The sequence below is a fragment of the Typopeltis vanoorti genome, chromosome 25 (genome assembly GCF_054136105.1).
Source record: "Typopeltis vanoorti isolate ZY-2024b chromosome 25, IOZ_Tvanoo_1.0, whole genome shotgun sequence".
NCBI classification, from domain to species: Eukaryota; Metazoa; Arthropoda; class Arachnida; order Uropygi; family Thelyphonidae; genus Typopeltis; species Typopeltis vanoorti.
The window spans coordinates 58,236,658-58,258,454 of NC_143573.1; the positions used below are offsets into that span (position 1 = coordinate 58,236,658).

General features: G+C 34.2%; 1 protein-coding gene across 2 annotated transcripts in view; it reads left to right on the top strand.

The window, feature by feature from the left end:
• Positions 1 to 10,258: 10,258 nt before the first annotated feature.
• LOC150092766 (troponin I 4-like) overlaps positions 10,259 to 21,797 on the top strand; it is a 65,516-nt gene continuing 53,977 nt past the window's right edge. Inside the window, exon 1 of one of the 2 annotated variants that reach the window (XM_090414378.1) lies at positions 10,259 to 10,377. The gene's annotated coding sequence lies outside the window, so the exon portion shown is untranslated. The remainder of the gene's footprint in view (positions 10,378 to 21,797) is intronic. The other variant, XM_090414377.1, reaches the window with a different exon arrangement.

Here is a 21,797-nt window from a genome sequence, read left to right on the forward strand (position 1 = left end):
ATAGTCTGTTTTAGAATTTATACTTTCATTCTGTTCATAGTCCTTCACCAATCGTGGGTTTTTAAGAGTCCAATGTCCTTACAGTGTTCCTATCAACCCTTTCTGAGAAATCAAAAGTGACTGCATCTGATGACAGATGTCTTCAGATGCTGTCAACAAAATTTCCATCGTTTCTGACTTATCTGTAACTTCAGCGGACAAAAAAATTGAATTAACTCACATTCTTTGTTGTTGTTTTTTTCTAACTAACATTTTCTGAGAAATCTCCGATGAACTTTCTTTCCGCAGTATTTTTTTTGACAGGAAAATCTCAATGGTGGTGTCTTATTGAACTATCTTCAAAACTCGCTTCTGAGCAACAGCAAAAGATCAGTTACATGAAACTCAAAACCACTAAGTATGATCGGATCAACACTGTACTAGCAAGAACATGCACAGTTGTGGCCAAAATTAAATGTGGGTCAAATCTCACAAGTGGGTTATAAATTTTGGAGGTTCTTAGGCGTACAAATGTCACGCTATTAAGAACATCCCTCATTTCATTATCTTAGACAAAAAAGAAGCACTGTACTGAGTGTATATTAGTAATATCCAGCTTCCCTTTCAGTACATCATGCCATGCATGTTTACACGAGTAAAATAATCATAGTGTACATTATGTGGGAAGGTACAATCTGTATCTCAATGCACCTTCAGAGACTGCTAAAAAAACATTATATACGAAGTTCATACATGTGATAAACCTGTACAGCCTCTGTATAAATCTCTTTTTCATTGCCAAATCACTTTCCTGATTACGAGGCTGCACAGCGGTGATAAAGACTGTACGAAAAATCTTACCCTGTGTTTATTATCTCCACAGTTGATACAAGTGGCTAAAGAATGATCTCTGTTGCCTCGCGATGAGCAAATCATTCCATAATACATAACTTCAAGGAGTGATACTGCTGGGATACTCCTTGAGGGACGTACTATCTAATAGTGTCCATCGTGTGATAAACATAAACCTATCCCAAAGAGAACAAATGATGCAACATAGCTCCGAGGTTGTATAAAGATCTTAATCCTTGAAATACTGACTGACGAATGAATAATGAACATTTTCTTTATATATTTATAAAAATACTTTAAATCCCAAAAGCAGATCTATAAAAAATAATCATTTCCTTAATGTCATATCTTTTCAATGCAAAACCAAGAAAACTTCTCGAAAATGTGAAGACAGGCCACATACTATTACATTTAAGAAGAATAGATACCTTACTGAAATATCTCGCAATGCTGGGGCAGAAGACGTCAAAGAAAGGAGAGGGTGCAGTAAAAGTGAATTCGCAGCAGAAGCTGCGAATCCTGACATTCACGTGGCATTATTCCTTATTGTAGGTTATCAACTGATGAAATTTTTCGTAATATGGAAGATGATGAAAGGGGAATCTGTGGAAGTTAACTTTGCTTGCGTTTAGGAAAGGAGTGAGAGCTAGATTTTTCTCTCACAGCGCAGTTAGTGAGTGGAATAATTTTCCCGTTGAAATAGTGAGTACATCCAGTGTGAATGAGCTTAAGAGAAGCCATGGCATTTTGTGTGGGTTATTCACGGCCTCTCTCGATGAGTTCTTGACTTTCTGGAAGTTTCTGATGTTAATATACTTATCGCATGACCGAGTTAGAAAATTATCGACAATCCTTTGTCTTTTCCACGAACTGACATACTTCCCTTGAAAAATTATATACGTTATACAGTAGTTCGTATTTTTATTTTTTATTATTGTTGTTAGCCTGTTGCATCCCACTACTTCATAAAGGCCTCTTCCAATTTTCTCCACTATTACTCTCACACTTCATCCTCATCCAGTTGTTTTCTGCTCTTCCTGTGATTTCCTTCCACAATGATCTCTCTCTCTCTCTCTCTCTCTCATGCATTCCTTCCATCATTGGTAACGATGGCAGGTAATACAATTACTCTTATTGGTTCAATCTAGGTTTGTACATGTCCAACTAGGAGTCCAAGTCTAGGAGCTGATCTTATTTTACACTTTTATTGATTGAGAACTAATCCTCCTTTCTTTTAATAGAAAAAAGTTGACCATGTTTGGTTGTAAATAAATAGCTCGGATATAATTTAATATGTAATATTTATATTTTTTTTTACATCAAAGCGTCGGAAAGACCAGCATAAGCTACGAAGTCAAACATTGTGTAGATAAAAGTGAAGAATAGAAATGTTCTATTCTTTATATTTTTCCAAGTCTGACTACTGCATATGAGTGATCTATTGAGAAAAAGTTTCCTAAATCTTGATTTTTAATTTGATATTCTGTTTTCAATAATTAATGAACGAGTGGTAGTTATCTCTTGTTTTATATAAAATAAATCAAAGATCAAAATGCATTCATTGATAACAATATTGTTGTAAATTTTTAGAGTAGGTAATAATTATTATTTTTTAAATAGGGTGTTTAAAGATTTTTTCTTATTGAAAGCAAGATTTTCTGCCTTTTCCTTAAAAATCTCTTCAAATTCTATAAAATTTATATTAAATTATAATTATATACCAAAAATACATTCTAATTTAGTTTAATATTGATTTTATTGAATAAATAATGCAAAATTTTAAAATAATAAACAATATAATTTGTAGAATTTTTAGTATTTTGCTGTTCATTAATTGTAATGTGGAGACGGTTATTTTTAACGCTAAAAGATTGAATGTCATGATAGTTATGAGAATTGGTTGGTTAGTGGTGAAGTGAACTAGCAAGAGTAAAAGATAATGAAGAGAGTTAAAAACAAATATAATCGAAGTTCGTTTTTGTTTTTGGATAAACACAAAAATGTATTAAACTGCCATGCACATCTGGATATAAATATGAATTTAGACAGTACGTGGAATTCATACTGTTGCCGCCCTGAATGGACTTATGTCTTCTATTCGAAGACAATAAAGCTAATAGTAGAAATATATTTGAAGGTTTCCCCTAACAAATCAGTTGACAAACGAATTCCTATCCATTGACGAAATTCAATAAGCACTTTTACTGAAATAAGGCAACTCGTAGCAAAGGTGGAGCAAGTTTCTCCAGAATTTTTGTCTGTTAAGAACAAATTGTCTATTTTTAAACTGCCATAGCTACTCACGTGTTTAAAAATCTGAAAATAAATATAAATAAAAAACAGCATTTCCATACGAATGGTTATTCTTAATGCCCAGTTATTCAATTTTCACGAACTTGAATTGCAAATAGGCTTATATTAACACAATATTGAGTATATTAGAGTTTAATTCTCGGAACTATCCCAAATGTCCAACCTCCATGACTCAGTTGGGCGATGAAGCTTATTACTCGCACTGTGAGATGCCTATATTTAGTGGCGTCTTTAAGGACGGTCGGGTTACAAACTACGCACGTGGCAGCCCGCCTGTCCAGACGCAATTTATGCCGCTGTGTTGTCATGACGTTGACAGTAATCCTACAGCCAAAACATAAAGTTCTCAAGCATCTCCTTCTGTCCTCCACCCACCACTGAGGTATTCTGACGTTTCTATTTCTGTCATAATTTTCTTTGCTGCGTATATACGACTTCGTTTTCTCGCAACGTTTTAAAAACTTCCAGGTACCCCCCCATGTCATTTTTTCCCCGTTTTATCTTCGTTTTGTTCATTTCATCCCTGCCTTGACTTTTTCCTTAAAGATTCTGGCCACCATTTTTTTTTTTTTTTTTTTCCCTCCCAAATCAATTCTCATCATACTTCAACTCCTGTAGGTGCTTAAGATTTTCGGTTCAACCAAACCCTACTTTCTTGGCAGTCGCTGTTGCCAGCCTTCACACCAGAATGTCGGATTAAGTGAGTGTCGGAAGAAAATAGAATGATAAATCATTTCTGTCTGTCTGTCCCTGTTCATAAGGGTCTCTCATTCCATACTTTATTTAAGTCGTGAAAATCTGCAAGGGAAGGGTTTAAGTCTCGGATGCAATTTTACTTCTCAAGATGTTGCTATGGTGTATTCGTCGTCCAGTGCAATGAGAGTTTATTTTTAATTTTAAAAAATGACGAACAAGTGAATGCTATTCACATTTCCCACCTTTTCGAAGGTATTAATTACAGATACTTATACAAAATTAAATCGTTTTCAACTGCTCTACATTATTATAAAGATCTTCAACTACTAACGGAAAATTAATAAGTATTTAATATTTTATTAAGATAAATTTTGTAAATTTTTTATTAAAATAAATTCACTAATTTTTTTATAATAAAATGAAATAAAATTAATTTAGATTAATTTATTCTTTCACACCTATTTTATTTAACAATGTTATCTGCTTAAAAAATAAGATATATACAAATACTTCTGCTTTACTTTATGTGAAATGAAATATGTCAAATGATATATGTCTCTAAGTCTCTCTTTCTTTTCCCTGACAAATTGAAAACATTGATCAAGACAAGATTTTTAACCTTTTTCTTGTATGTTGTTTCTTTCAAATTATCTCTAAGGCCATGCCTAAATTGATTAAATAGTAATCATTCTAAAGAGGATTTCTTTTCAGATGAAACATTGTTTATGAGCAATGCTCCAAAGTCTGTGGTAATACTCTGAAACAAACTCCCTATTACCTTAGATGCACTGATGAATTTTCCAAATATTAGGCCTTAATTCTCTTACACTTGAAAATTCTGATATTAGCAAAATTTTAAATGTTGCATAACTGTCAGTGTCTCTCCGTAAAGGGGATGTGTTTAAGAATTTTTTCCCGTGTTGTGACCGGGATAAGAATAGCTCCACTGCAGCCCATGCATGTCGTACGAGGCGACTAAAATGGGTACCCAGGGAGGTTAATGAATGGCAGTGCTGTAGCCAATGAAGTTTTAACTGAGGCTCGGCTATTGCTGTTACCCTCCTGCCATGATCAGAGCTTATATAGCTCAATAATACCCCATTCATAGATTTTCTCAATCAGATGACGGGATAAAGAGTCAAGGACTTAGTCCATCTACCCCCCCCCCCCCAAAAAAAAAAACTTCTGCTGAAACTAATTTAGGCCATAAACATTCTCTCTATTGTTTGAGTTTCCTGATTCAGGTCAGAATTAATGAGTATAGTAGTGATCCTTTAGGATCACTCAATGCGATTTAGTGATCTTGTAGATCACTTAGAGTTTTTGGAGAGGTATTCCGAACTTTAGCATACCTCAACTCTAGTTAAGTGACATCATGCTAATTTTTAAAAAGGAAATCTATCGTATGAATGTATAAACTTAGTATTGTTACGTTATTTAGAGTTTCGTGTCATTATTTCTCTTTCTGAATCCTAAAAACTTCATTAAACTAATATGACATATGTAATAGTATTAACGATAGAAATATTAAACGTTGTCGTTTAAAAAATTGAACTTGATGTGGATGAGACTTTTATTTAGCTCACATAAAGCAGAAGGTGCATTTAAGTGTTCAGAGTATAGTTCTCCCATCATCCCTACTATTTATACTCGGTATAAATAGTAGGGATGGGAGAACAAAGGTCTAAACAGAGAATCTTGCACTGCTATATAACATCCGCTGAGTATTTAATTTACTTTATTAAATCGAATCAGACACAAAGTCGTATTTTTCACCTGATCACCATTTAAAAATTGCGGACATCGAAGATCACGCGTAAAAGATTACGACGACCTTCGATGTCCTCCAATCCAGATTTAACTAAAGCATTGGCTTTCCGTAGTTACAGTCAATATACTTTAGTTTCACATATAAGTTTTCTCGAGGTGTTCATCTAAGAAAACGCAACCAGTGGTATAAACAAGATAACTATATGAACTATAAGAAGCCATATAGCGATATACAATGGCGAATATTTGGTTAAAACAATTTTTTCAACGACTTAGCACCATTCGTAGCGAGTGCAGTGTGAGAAGCGAGGATATTTCAGAAGAGTTTTTTGGAAAAAGCTGTAAATTACTGAAACGAAGAGTGCTTTTCTAATTTTTCTTCATTGTAATGGCTTTTCTAAACCATTACAATGAAGAAATGATTCACTTTAGCAAACAGACAGTGTTAGATTGTTAGGAATCCGTGCAAGCTGTTGATGACGCCATTGCCAGCAGGGACTCTGCATCAAAGAAGCAATAAAATCCACATGGTGGGATTTGTTTAACGTCTTGTCTTCTGTCAGCATTACTCACCCGTACCTTTATTTATTCTTATCCCCCCCACATCCTCCCCCAAACTGTCACAAGGTGGTGGTGGTCTGTGAGGAATGACAAAGGGTTTACTGTGTGCCAAACGAAAAAAAAATAGAAATCACCTGCCACATATTTACAGCTATTGTGAATGTGCACGTTGTTGTAAGATGGGTTTAGTGTGTCGGATCTTCTGGCAGTCTTTCATGCCAAACACACACAAATAGGTACTCACTCTTTCGTTAGGTGTGCGAAAACGTGTCATCAGCATTGTTCCATAACGGATGTCTTTTATTTTCGGATGTTTAAGAAGACAGGAAGAGCTGAAGCAGTCTTCACTTGACACTAATAGGCGTTTAAGAATACGATGACACGAAAGACAATAAATGAAAGAATAACAACTGTTCCTGTTTACATTTTCTCGCAATTATGTAACCATTGAATTAAAGGGAAGAGTTCTTAAAAATATAAGAATCAAATGTTAATTTAACTTCGAATATGAAGTTTGAAAATTGTTGTTTTATGGACCACAACAGTGTCAATAATCAACAAGGTTTAGCTGTGTTTGCAGGAAAGCAGCCTTTAAAGGGGGTGGAATATTTCGCTATTTGTTCTTTCCATTAACTGAGGAATGACAGTTTATGAAGGTGCTGGAAGTATTTTGGTCTACGCAACTACGTGTACCATTCAACACGTTTTTGTTTATTTGTTTACAGCAACTGCATTTTTTCAGGCTGCAAATGCGTTGTTCTTGTCTTCAGTTAGGCACGTTTGCTTTTTTCCTACATAGACAAAGAATGCGACTGCTTATTTCTTCGTGAGTTTTGTTTTGCTAGCGGTTTTTGAAAGAAAAAAAAAATATATTTTTATATCATTTACGCCTAAGAGCATGCGCAACAACTGAATCATTACAGAAATCCAATGTATGGGCACAATACAACCCGGTGGTCTGTATTTCATAGCTTTTGTCTTCTACAGAATTACATCATAAAGAAGGCAACCATCAAGTTTAGAACTCTGGCAAAAATCATTTGATGATACTAACACCCGGAATGAACAGCTGCTACCACCTGGCAAGCATCTAGATTGGAATACTTGGAAGAACTTGAACAGGTTAGTACCAAGATAGGAAAATGAAAGACTGAGATTACAAGTGTGTTGCGAAACAAACTACGGAACATCTTTTGATATGCCCGCAACTGAATCAGCCTTAATAACCAGAGAACTAAGCACGCAGATGCTGCGTTCAGCACATTGGACGGCAGCATCTATTCACTTTTCGATGTTCAAATTTATATGTCAGTCCAGTAGATTGGCATCTAAATTCCAATGGCTACGAAATTTTGCGTTTCCAATAAATACGCAATCATAGTGCCAAATTTCATTGCACGCTTAATAAAACGTGTACAGATAAAGCAAAAGAAACTTAAAATTTAGCTTTAGGAAAGCTGATACGAAATCAAAGCTTATGTAATATATTCATTTAACAAAGTTTTAAGTTTGTGTGGGCTTATTCTCTACGTAGTCTGCGAATAACTTTCCAATTCTGCTAAAGAAACAAATCCGGAAGCGGATATGGTCCTGAGGTCGCAAGAGGTATTCTTACGTTAGACATTAGCACTTGAAAGGGACGTCATCGCCAGCTGCCACTTTATGAGCAGAGGGAAGAAAAATGCTGTAAAGACCAGATTTCATCCCCCCAAAGAATTTGAAAACTATAATGGAGACAGGAGACTAGTCGAAATTACACTGCTACGAAATAGCAGTCATGGGAAGCTTTGAACGGATATGCTCAATGCATTTTTTTTTTCATTACAGGATTAGTCGAATTTGCTAATGGTTGAGGCGTGGAAGATGAAATTAAAGCATTGTGATGTTTTGTTTGTTATAAAATAGATCGTTTGCCAATCATAATCTAAATCTATGGGATTTAGATTATCATTTTATTATCTCATAATACGCTAGTGCTACACTAATCTTTTAAATCATTAGTATTGATTGTAACTCTTCAACGCAATAAATTTTCAATGTTTCACTTGCAGCTACCCAAACTTATTTAACGTTCTCATGACGTCACTTCCTGAAAAATTTCCTTCTTTCGAAAATGTGCGTGTCGAATAGGTTTATATTTAGACACCGACAGACTGTGAATAATTTTGAAAACATGGGAGGACTGACTTTATGCAATGGGCTGGATATTCCCCAATACTCAGAAATAGTTTCCTGTCTCCTGTTTAACACAAAAATGTGCAAAGTGAAATAGGAAGCAAAAACATAAATAGCCATTCCAGACAATCATAAAAAATGGCGTATTTTGTGTTAGTATTTATGTATAGAAATAGCACTCAAATTTGAAATAAAGAACTGTATATATATATATATATATATATATATATATATAAAATTGGCCCAATAAAATTGGCCCAAGTTTAGATGGTACACGAACTTTATAGCGCACCATTATTTCTAATACTAATATTGTTGGGTGGAATTAACATGAAAAGTTAAAAAATAAATAAAATAAGCCAACAAAAACAACTCCGGACGGACAAAATGAATTTGAGGTGCTTATGCCTTTTACAAAATGCTCCTAAAAGGGCATTAAGAATGAAGAGATAAATACGTGTGTGTGTGTGTGTGTGTGTGTGTGTGTGTGTGTGTGTGTGTGTGTGTGTGTGTGTGTGTGTGTGTGTGTGTGTGTGTGTGTGTGTGTGTGTGTGTGTGTGTGTGTGTGTGTGTGTGTGTGTGTGTGTGTGTGTGTGTGTGTGTGTGTGTGTGTGTGTGTGTTTCTCTGTATTTCTATTGAGATATTTACAAATTATAACTGGATAACTGCTCCCTATATCCTCCATCGTTTCTGCTACCGGTCATGAACTTAAAGTTGTAATTTTATTTTTCAAGTCTCACATACAAAGGCAATGACAAAGCACTCAAATGAAAAATACTTGCGGTTCTATACCTCCCTGAGGTGGATGGTTAGCCTCTAGTTCATTCATTGACAGCTAGAGTGCACCTCTTGTGCTATTTATGGCGTGACAAGAAGTTAAAAAAAGAAATGGCTATGGCTAATGCATTTCCTACTGCGGAGGTCATGTCCCCATGGTGGAAAAATACTTTACTGACATAAATTCCGAATGGTGATCCTACTGCGCCTTTTTTTAATCTCCCCTCCCATAAAAACAAGCCTCAAAAAAGTTGAGATTTTGTCAGAAAGCTAAGGACTTTTGGAAGCGATATAAATTTCCTAAAAACGCGTCCACTAACGACTTGAATTTGTTGTTATGCTAGCTTCTTTTTATATAAAGGATTAGAAGAATTAATTTATTTTTAATAGTCAGCAAATAATTAGTCCTTTTCTCAAGTGTCCATGTTATGAGATTATATCTACAGAACAAATTGTGTGATGAGAATTCAAAAGTATTAATAGTCTCAGTGGCTCCACCACCAGTAATAGAAATGTACTATTGAATATAAATGTGGTATGTAGTTTTCAATAATTGGTTTTCTTATAGCATCTGTTATATTTAATGATTAAACATTGTAAACAAAAAAATCCCATGTTATACTTTAAGATATCAAAAGTTGTCGTTAGTTCTTATATGTTATGTCACTAAACCAATTTACATCCAACCCACAGCTTTTTACTCATAAATGGAATAAAAAGATTAAATATTATGTATGAATAGAATGTCTAAATGATGTCTCGCATACATCGTTTATTATATACATGGATCCAATGGATCCATGTATTTAACAAGACATATATTGACAGTCGTTAACCGGCAAAGTTCTTCACTCTTGCATCTGTTCCCCCCCCCACCCCCACCAACACACACACACACACAAGATCATATCTGAGACAAGTAGAACACATGAACTCGCTCATCTGCCAGAAAAATTCTACGCATGCTCCGAATGCATTATACAAGATGAATGACGTATTCCCCAACTTCTGTTTACATTCGTATCAGATGACGTCACCAGACGCTTGTAGGGAAGAGAAATTTCATATTTTCCAAAGCACCATTGGCCCAATAGAGAACGGAAGTGGCCATATATGACCAATCGGAACATAGCAGTGACCTTCTAGTGGATGGTGAAGAGACGTGGTAGCAGAGAAGTATAGTCTCGCTTCTGCTGTGTGTGAGCCATCAGTCTTGCTGCCGGGCATAGAAGAACACCCACTCCTCTGTACAGGTAAGACACTTTTGACTATTTATTCATTACGTCTTATATAGAATGATAAACCTATGGAAAAAGTTTGTTTTTTATCTTCAATTTCTTGTGTACTAGGTTTGTTCAGGTTTTTTTTTCTTAGTACATCTTTGATATATGTTTCATTCATTAATTTTTTTAAAAATTAGCATGTATATGAAAACAGATGACGAAAAATTTGATATATTTACAGGCTTCTAGAAGAATAATTAAAAATAAGTACATTATTTTAAACACCTTTTATTATTTTTTAATATTTAAGTATATATAATAAAAATCTAAAAGCATTATTGAGGTTGATAAAGATAATGAACAATCGACTGTGAGATTATTGAAAATAGTATTAATCGCATTATTATTTTTTGAAGAAATGATTGAAAATTTTTTTCCTCATCTCAGCAGTAGTTTATAACCATGCATGCTCGTATTATTTTTTTTTAATACCGAATATAGATATAGATATGCCTGGACATTTTATTAAAAATTATAGTGTAAAAGATAAAAAGTGAGTTTTGCCAGAAATATACATAGCACTATCCCACTGTTACCAATTTTTCTCTGTGTTTTTACTGTTATTTCCAATGGTGGGATATTATATTATTTTAGCATCATACGCTAGAAAAATGCCGTAAAATGTTTAAGGTCACTAAGTTTCGAAGTGGTCAAAGTTTGAAAACTATTGGTTTACTGTATTTCCTCGGAAGTTTCCTAGCATTTCTCATGGAAACTAATACATTTCGGGCAGCTTGTGAGACACTTTTATAATATTGGCTTTCAGACAGAACGAGAGACACTATGCAGAAACTTTGTTATATAAAAATAATTTTGAAAACATGCAAATGGTTATCAAAGCGGCAAAAAAATCATAATTAGTGTTAATTTTTATATTAATTCAATCTAAAGAACTTTCTTTTGGATATTTAAAATGAATTAGAGATGGATTATTTAGATTTATTACTAAGACTCTAAAGGCGAGTATAATATATGTTTGTTTTGAGTTCCTTATTCTTAGTAGCATCATCTTCCACACATGCGATCTGTGATATAAAAAATTAACGTTGTTCATTTTTTTATATCGATATGTATTCTTAAATAAGAAATATCATAGAAAGGAGTTTACAAATTCATCACTACATAGAAATCATAGAAATAGTATGATTAAATGCAGAATATTTCTTCGAAAATTAGCGTTTTAACCCATGTAATACAAGAGTAGAGCCGCTTTTTTTTTTTTACTAATTAGAGAAATAAAGGATAGAGTTGATGATCAATGTATTTGCACAATCTGAAGCAAAAAAATTACATTCACTGTTAAAACTGCTTGGTTTATATTACCGAAACAATCAAAGCCATATTTATCCTAATGGGTTTTACAGGAAGAAAAGTGTTTTGAAAGCAAGCTCTTCGGTTTCTTTAGCTGATAGGTTAACTCACATTCACTCTATACAGAAGTGGGAAGGTATTTACTCCGGGAAAATACCGTTGTTTTCTCCTCCTCAGAATGAGAGGATTCACTGGCTTAGATTCCGATTTAAAATTCGTGACCAGGAAACACTTTCAGTTAGAAATTCGTTAGCTAATCATCTGGAAAAATATCACGGAAAAAATATTTGGCTGGATTCGATGTAGTGAAGATGAAAGTTATTCTTGATTTTTAGTTTTTAGCCATCTTTTCAAGGAAAACTGAATAACACATAGCCTTGTATGTGTTTTCTTTTCTAATAATTCCTGATGAATCAACATCGATGAAACCTGTATAAATATTATACCGTCCATGAGCAATGTCCCACTTCATTATTTTTTCAATAAATTACTACGATCTCGCGAAAGAACTTGTAAGAAGAAGAGTTAAATATGGTATTTTATAAATAAATAAAAAGTTTATATAAAATTAAGTATAAACTTAAAAAGCATTTTTGTTCTGAAAGATTTAGAAAATTTAAAACTGTTTTCGTAAATTTAAAAACACCAATACAAAATTATATTTTAGGAAAATATAAGATCAGATCCAGGTTATAACAAGATAAGTATTACAACAGGGAGCAAATTTCAGTGATGCCATATGAGGATTTCTAAATTTTTATACTGAATTACTAGCTGGTGTGACGAAACATGCTGCCAATTCCAGTGTCGATTGACACTCAGTCAAAATTTTGCTGTATATTTTGGAATTAGTGTACCAAACCACAAAATAGAAGAGATTCATGTTATCATAAAGCCTTATTCACGTGTGCTTTTGTATATCAATATCAGTTGATTCATCAATGAGCAATACTTGAACATCTTTCAAATCTGCCTGTAATGCAGATTTGAAATTGCACCTTAATCCGGTGCAATTTTATACCTTCAACCACACTACCTTTTCAATGATATTTTATTATATTAATCAACAACCATCAATTAATGTTTTCTCGAGATTCAAAGTTTTTTTTTAAAACACAATAAACGCGCGATGACTTTGGTTCAAACTAATAGTTTTTAGATCTACGCTTAGAAGGAGCTTCGCGTTGAGTAAAATTATACAATTTGCTTTTCACAGTGCAACGACAGAGTTTATAGAAAACATCCTCACTATCATCGGGTGCTTTTTTTGTAACCATGAAAGCTTCTATTCACTTTTTTTTTTTGCACCAAAATGCCCAAGTGGAAGCCTTGTTACGATAGCGACCGAAACAAGGCTTCCACTTGGGCATTTTGGTCAACGGTTATTAAAAATATATTTGAAACTGACTGGAGGACAACCCCAGACAGCGCTGATCAACTTTAGGCGATCCGCTCGGAAGGGGAAAATCCTCCGGGTGCCGATCACTCTCGGGTTCCATGTAAGACGCATAGATCCTAGCAAGGATCTACGCGTTTTACACTGGGCGCATAATGAAACAGTGTGACAGATAGCTTTTAGTTAATAAGATGCGAATTATGAGCTGAGGTCTTTGCCTACTTCTCTATCCACTATTTTTCCCCCCTTTCTTTTACTATCAACGGGCTCGCTTATCCTCTTTAATTCACTAATTGGCCGACGATGTGACAGCACTCTTTCAATTTTCTTATCTTGGATAGCATGCAAAAGAGTTGACCAGATAATTGCATTCAGAGATTCTTATAACATTAGCAGAGCGGTTCAGCCTGGGGACAGCTTTTTTGCTTATCATTACGTAGAAACACCAATGAGAGTTTGAGGAGGAGGCCTTTTTTTTTTTTTTAGGTTATGATGATGTGTTTATCCAAAGAAAGGATAAAAGGTAAGTAGCCCAAGAGGACTGTGATTTTTACCGAAAGTTAATATTATCAAAAGTAAGAAGAAGAAGTGAGATATTTCTTACATAAGACTATAATGTGTTTTCTAACCTTGAAATCTTCAAATTATTCTTACCCTACTGGAAAAGGGTAAGGAAATAAATGTTTAAAACCTTTGAATCCTTGTGCATTTCAAAATTAGGCGAATAAAGAACAGAAATGGAGTTCACTGTTATCAGCAATACCATGAATATGTTCTGAATGTTAGTGAGAAAGGGCATTCATGTATACGAGAAAGAGCGAAAAACAGAACACTTAGATATCTCGGAATTGATAGAGAAGTCGTCTACTGCGACACACGGTGAACGATCAGTAAGTTAACTGGAAATTCACTCGCAAAGGGTCGAAGGCAAGCCAAAAGCCGGTAGCTTGAGGAGAAGGTTTTCTGGTGCATGTTTGTAGAAATCTCAGAAGACAAATGCATTAGGCTGTTCGTGATAGAGCAGGAAGCGATTTTCTTTTTTGTTTGTGCAAGAGTTGGAAGAGCAGACTTAAGATATCAGTCTTCTCTTTGGTTAATGTTACAGTGACATCGGGATGTTACTGACGTGGAGTTATCGAGGGACAGAACCTGAGTGCAATAACCTTAGCGTGGACTGGAAGACTCGACTTCGTCTTGTACACAGACAAATTTTTGGCATTTGGATTTGTTGAATTTTTATAACAGACGTAGTGAGTCGGAGCGTAGACTTAGTGTGAAGCTGGAATTTTCAAATGAGCTATTTGAGATATGCTGAATTTATCTACAAGTGCTTCGTCACATTTCTTGTTAAAGAATTTATATCTGTCTTAATCCGAGTTGCAATTTGCAAGTGAGGACTTTTTATTCTTTATTTACAGCGAAGCAGCTGTGAGAAATGTTTTCGTGAGTTCTGGGCCAAATAACTCAACCTCAGCTGGAAAGCCCAAAGCAACTTTGTATTGACTCTTCGAGTTCTGGACTCATTTATTAATGTTAACTCCTTATGTGCATTTATAATTGCTAAAAGACCCTTGATATTTTTAAATCCTTTTGAAGGATTTGTTGAACACATTTCGTGTGCCTTGTTAAACTAATTTCGTGCTATTAGCTTTTAGAGAGAAAGAGAGAGCGAATGTATTTTATAGCAGACCATAGGAAATATGTAAAATATATTTTTAAAACATTTCACTGAATGTTCCATCTTCTTATAATTAGTGCACAATAGGAACGGTCCGTCCCTCAATATCTTATTTTAACAAACCATAGTCAACCACTTTTAGATGTGGAATATTCTCAATCGATAAAGATCTGAAAGATGCATTCTTACTCCGATTTCACTGTCAAAAACGAAGACACAACTTAGGCTTTCACTGCTCTATAAATAGTAACGACAGTTAGATCTGTGATTGACGTTTGATGCGCAACTAAGCGTTTAATCTAGCTGAAGAGTAAATGACAGTGACAATGGGCCATTAGGACTTATGCCAACAATGCCCTACCAACGGGTCTCGGTTATAATTAGCACGCACCTTCTAAAATTGGATGGTGACATCATCTGAAAGAGGTAAAGATATAGTCCGTAGTGTATTTTTAATCTTTACAACCATTCTATTAATTTCCATTAAACAAAGGAAGAGAAATGGATTTGGACTTGAAAGCATTGACCCAGTCTTGAGCAACAGGTGACTTATAAATATCCGATGATCATTAATCATTCAACAATGTCTCAAATATTGTCACGCGATCAATGTGATGAGGAATAATGCTAATTCAATTTCATATAAAGTTTATTTTATCTTTTGTTTCGTATTTTGTTTATTTCCGATGGGCCACATTATTAAAACTTATTTCAATAAGGAAATTCATCAAACATCCAACTATAAAAAATCAGCTGATGATTTTGAAGCTTTATTTCCGAATATTCATCGAATTTTGGTGTATGTGTATGTGTGAAGTAGCTATGATTTCATTCAACCTTGACCCAAATTCCACTAAAGAGCTTGTATGCGTTTACTTCCTTCTCCTTAACGACAATACTTTCTTTATTCAAATACAAGAACTGTTTTCTAGAAGTACAGTTTTTCGTTTTTGGAATAATCATCTCATTGTGTACATTCATGGAAGTTTCTTACATGCATGTGTAAGAGGTTTATATTATAACTCATTCGTTTTATGAATTAGTTTTGACTCTGAAGATTTAGTATAATAGTGAGTGAGATGCACAGAACCTTGCCATATTAAGTTGGAGCACGTTAGGATTTGGTGCATGCACTGATTAAAGAAGTAGGTATTACACGAAATTAATTATAGTTTATAGTAATTTGGAAGAAATTTTGATAAACGATTGGAGCATCTGTAGCTCGGTCGATATCGACTCAACCCAACTAGAACAGGAAGAACTTTTATAGGGGCTTGTTCAGTTGAAGGAGAGTTATCCTGGTCTCATTTCGATCTCTCCAGGAAAGCAGAGTTTTCATTTCTGGTCGGAAAGGTTTTTTCCCTTCTGAACGTAGGTTTTTCATCCCGCTAAAGTGACACACCGACCATAACAACACGTGTTGTCTTTACAGCCTTAGTTGCTTCAGCCGGAATTCCAAAAATATTTTAATATCTCACAATTTCATTTCCATACCTTTGTTATTCAGGCTTAATTCTTATTTCGAAAAATATTTTTGTCCTTTCCATGTAATCAGTCCATTTCTGTATAGTTTGGAAATTTTTGTCATTTATGCGCATGCACGATTTTTTTTAAATTTATTTTTTTAATTACTGAGATGAGTTAACGTAGAAACCGAAGTGGGTACCGGTACTTTTAAAATATTCACGTAAAATTACTGAGGCCCAGGTAATGAAGCTAATGAACTACTCTTAACATCTTGCAAAGTTTTCCTAGCTCGCTCAGAAAACAGTTGAAAATTGTTCGTCTGAATTTAATTATTTAAATCTAGAAGTAAAGTAGTTCTATTCATGATCGCAACGCAAGAACATTTAGATAAGTTAAATGAAAAGCCTCCAATGCCGCGGCATTTTTTTTAGTAAAGTTAAGCCTAACTGCTACATGAACTAATTTAAAGAAAACCTTTTTTTTAATGTTTTACGAAATGTTGTTCTAGCTTTATTTGGTTGAAATAAGAGCTTTTATGAAGTTTAATTACAATATATTTATTAATATTCGTGAACAGCGAGCGAAGTTTCTTTAGAAAAAAAAACTGTTTTTCCTTTCTCACACACGTTTTATGCGAATTTCAACTTTTCACCTCTCCAAGAGAGCTTTTTATTGTCCAAAAAACAGTAGATCGTATAAATATTACAAAAAATAGTCTCTAAATTCTATCTTCATATTTTTGTTGTGCAACAAAATTTCTAGTTGAGATTGTTTGCAGTAGTCTGTAAATCTGAACGGTAGAGAGCATTCACCTAATAATAATAAATTATGCATACAAATTCTCAATTAATTCACTTTTGAACTGGATCGCTAATAAGTTTTATTCTTTATTTTTTTTTTTCAACAAGTGCAGCAAAAGCACGAATATCCAAATACAGTGCGCCTTTTCCTTCTACAGTTTCTTATCATATATCACCCAATAGATAGCAGATGGACATCGCTGTATTATCAATCGGGTGATGCTTTAGTCTCTTATACGTAATTACAATAATACCGAAGTCTAGGGAAGAGGAAAGTTAATCTTCCTTTGAAATATAGAAACAAGAAAGTGCATTTATTTATACAACATCCTTATTAAAGAGCGTGTGAATTTTATGAAGTACAACAACTCCTGTCATGGAAGAACTGAAGGACTTATTCCTTAAATGAAGGAAATAAATCTAATCAATGTTTTCATAAGGAATCAAAATATCGCAGTTCACTTCTTGTTAGAGACATCCGCACATATATTACTCATATTATTATTTTGTTCCGAGATTTTGTAGCTCCATCGGTAACTCCATTGCCAATGTCCTTGGAGTGGAAGGATTTGAATTCGAAGCTTGTCCAGGATGCAAAGACCTATAAGTGCTTTTCAAATGAAGATGAGTTTCTCATAAAGGAGATGTCAAAAACAGAAGTTTCCTTCCCGAAATTTGAATTTTGTTTTTCCAGCAAAATAGGCAAACCAACGAGAATAATACAATCATTAAGATGATACAAGAACCCTAGCTTAACCTTGGTTGCTTTGGCAGTAATTCAACTCAATCAGAAAGACAGAATAATGAAATAACATTGTCACATCTCAACCTTAAGGAGAGCTTCAAATTTTGCTTGTCAATTTTTGCTAAGCTAAAAAAAAAAAAAAAAAAAAAATCAGTGTTTAAAGCATTATATACACCTCATACAGGAAGCGGTAGTTTTCTCCTTCCGCATCGCATATTTCTTCAAATGCTCCAAGAGCGTCATGTTAATTCGATACCGTAAGCTACGTCATTGGTAATACGATCGCTAACAGCTGGCTACTTTTGCGCATGCAGCGTTCACGGCGTTAAAAATCATTAAGAAAACCGACTCTCCGAGCATATGTAACTTAAGAAGAAGCAGATTTCACGTGACATTTGGCGTCGTGTTTATTTTGGTGGAGTGTACGTGGGGGTTTTCTCGGAAGGATCATGGAGGGGATTAAGTCATCAATTTAACACACACACATTACTTAACACAAACCAATTTCTACTTCATGCATACGAATCTGAGTATTTCCTTTCGCACATCACATAATACGTGTTATGGGGGGGGGGAAGATAACGATCAGAGGCTTTTAACATATAACGCAAAGAAATTTATAAATTTTTATAGTTCCTCTCGTTTACAACACTTGTATATGTTCACAGTTGAAATATTAACCTTTCTACATATTATTTCTCCGGTCAGTTGACTGATTTTAGTGAGGAGATCCCTCACCTCACTATGAGGGAGACATGGATGTTTGTGATTGTCTTTAGGTGGGAGATAAATTTCATCGTAGATGGGAGACTGAATTCCATGGTCACAGTACTGCTGTCCTATACGGTTACAACCTTTCGTGAGTGGAAGCCACATAAAAAATGAGACTAATTAACACAAACACGCTTAGTTGACCTGGCTGCTCTCGTTAGGCTACCGTAACGGTTGCACTCTCATCAGTCAAGGCATACACAAAATAATATCAGAGTAGAAAGTAGAGCTTCGAAATGCATTCAGATCATTTAACTCAGAGTCAACTATCTACAAAGTATTACTAATATCTTCATCTTTCGTCAAATTTCACTGACTCGTGACCTGGCAGTGCTCAAAAGATGCAATGAATCACTAATGTCAAGTTCAAATGAAACTGCTACTAATACTCCAATAAGAAACTAATTACTATCGCTCAAGCTACTAGATTTTGATCTTCTAGGGGACAATCCATTTAGGTGGATGATTAATTTCATCATTCTGGATGAGCCTAGCTTATTGGAGACCTGAAGTGGCTTGGAAAAAAGTTCTCTGTTTGGTTTCCAGAAAATCCTAACCTTTACTCCACCCAGAGTACTATCGTATAATAGGTTTAACTTTCTAAATATGGGATTTAAGTTAGAAAAGTCCAAAAAGATACATTTTCAGCTCAAGCCAGCACCATTTGCAGTATACTGCAATAGGAAACTGACATCCCTTCAACTAAGATCGGTCTAGCTACGAGAATCCAGGTATCTTAAAGAACCACCTAAACTTAGATTATCTACAAAAGACTAATGTCATTCAGATAAATCTTTAAAGCATTCAGTCGGTAATTAAGGATAATATTCATTGATTAAATTATAATATTTTTGGATTGCTATCATTTGTTATGAATCGGGATATATTATTAATGATTTCCTGGCTAAATAAGAACGATGTTTAAGTATTTTTAATAATATTTTAAGACTCAGAGTGGTCACTGCATATTCTGATCCTTAAAGATCAAAATGGTAGCACCATTAGGAAATTTTTTTCGTTATAGACGATAATGTTATTTCATACAGATTTAGGACCAGTTTACATAAATATGGTGCTGTTAAAGAGATTACGAGACCCATGAATTCTTCCCTGCTATTTTGATTAGCACTAACTTTAAATATTACATTCAAATATACCCTCTCTGATGTTCTGTTGTGCAAAGGTTCTTGTTCACTCCCCCGATAATTATAGTCATGTCTTGCACAACACATCGAAGTGACAACTCTCTCAGTATCACGCATTTCCTGTTCTATAGTACATCCACATAAACTTCTTCATTCCGTTTCTACAGCTGTATTATTATCATTACTCCTCGTTCATTTCTTATTAGTTTCAAAAAATAAATTCTTATTGGTTTCTATATTTATACATAAATTATTTTAAAGATTATAAAACACTGATAATTAATTTGTAAAATTTTAAAAACTATTTTAAGTTGCTAAAATATTTTATAAACACATGCATTAATAAAAAGAATTTAAGTTGTAAAATGGAATTTTTTACATTGCCAATGTAAAAAATTCATATATAATAATAAAAGCATATATATATTAGAAAATTATGAAAAATTGATTTATCCGAAGAGTCATGCAACTAGATATGACCATCTAATTTTTCTCCAGGGAAAGCTTACTAAAAATTAGTAATCACACGGACTCAAACTCTCAATAACAAACAACTGAATCCTTTTTTTTCAGAATATTTACTCCATTGTGACCATTATTTGTTGTCATACTAAATTAGCGAATTTCAAGCAGCAAAGCGCCCTCTAAGTATTACATCTGTCAGTCACCTGTTTATTCTGTGGAGAAAAAAAAAATTCTGTCACAGGAAATACTTTCTCTGCTAGATGTATTCTAATGAAGGCGATTTAGCTCAGATAATGAGAAGATGACAGTGGAGTCTAATCCTCCAAACCCAGAATATTAATTTTTCTTCACCGAAAACAATAACTGGAGATCATACAAAGAATTAAGAGACCCTACGTTCAGAAAAGTTCGAATTTGGAGGGAAACTCCTCTGTCATGATGATCGGGGCATAATACTAACCAAGCTATAATTCTAATTATGAATATGTTCATATCCCCCCACCCTTGTGCATCTACGTTGACTTTGATTTACGAGGCGATAAATGGGACAGAATATGTAATTCTTACCAATGTACATCCAGTGTAACACTTAACCCGGCGTTAGTAAGGTGGGGTGTCACAGACCCCAAGGATTTTAAATTGATTATATCTTTTTAACAACGCGTGGCAGTGAGTCATGTCTCAGTATAGCTTCCCATGCCCGAAACCCGCTACTCGACGCCATAGATCAGGAGTCGGCAACCTTTTTAGACTCGCGGGCCACATTCAACTTTTATTTTTAATAATCGGGCCGCAAGCGTTTATTTAATAGAAAATAGTGAGTGAAAAAATACTCAAAGTATCAATATTTATTATATAAATATTAAAAAAATATTTCAAGTACGAGATATGAAACAAGCGTGAAAATAAAACTCAACAAAAAATTATTATCACGTAAAAACAAAGTAATATAGTTTTATGCATCACAATATGTGTGTCTCCCTGCTATTTGTGGCTTTTGGGATTGTTTTCCCCTTAGCCAAATTATCTAGATCCACTTTATAACCTGAGGTGCAAATTCGAATCGAAGCATGCAAATGTTCATCAGTTAGTCGAGAAAAAAAATTTATTTTTTCTGAAACTCATGGCAGAAAATGCTTGTTCGCAAATGTATGTGCTTCCAAATGCGACTATCATCTTCTTTGCGAAACTGATTAATCCTTCAATTTTTTTTGTAAGCATCGATACATTTTTTGGATATTTCCTAACGAAAATGCGTTCTTTAATATTTCATTGCGTTGCAATTCCAAAACTTCCATCAGTAGTCGGTTTGGTAGGTCATCAATTTCGACATTAAAAGGGTTCGATATCCACAAATCTTATTGAAAATTCCGTTTTGTAAATCTTCAATAATACCAACTAAAGTTTCCTTTTGTGTTTGCCATCCAACTGTAGATGCCGATTTGCAACATATATAATCATGTAGATTTTCTTCCATCATATCTTTCTTCAACAGACATAGTTTGCCTTCAAAAGCTTTTATGTCAGAAAACAGTTCTGATAGTAATTTACTTTGGCCCTACAGGTTCAAATCAAGTTCATTAAGGTAGTTGTAATGTCAACCATAAATGCA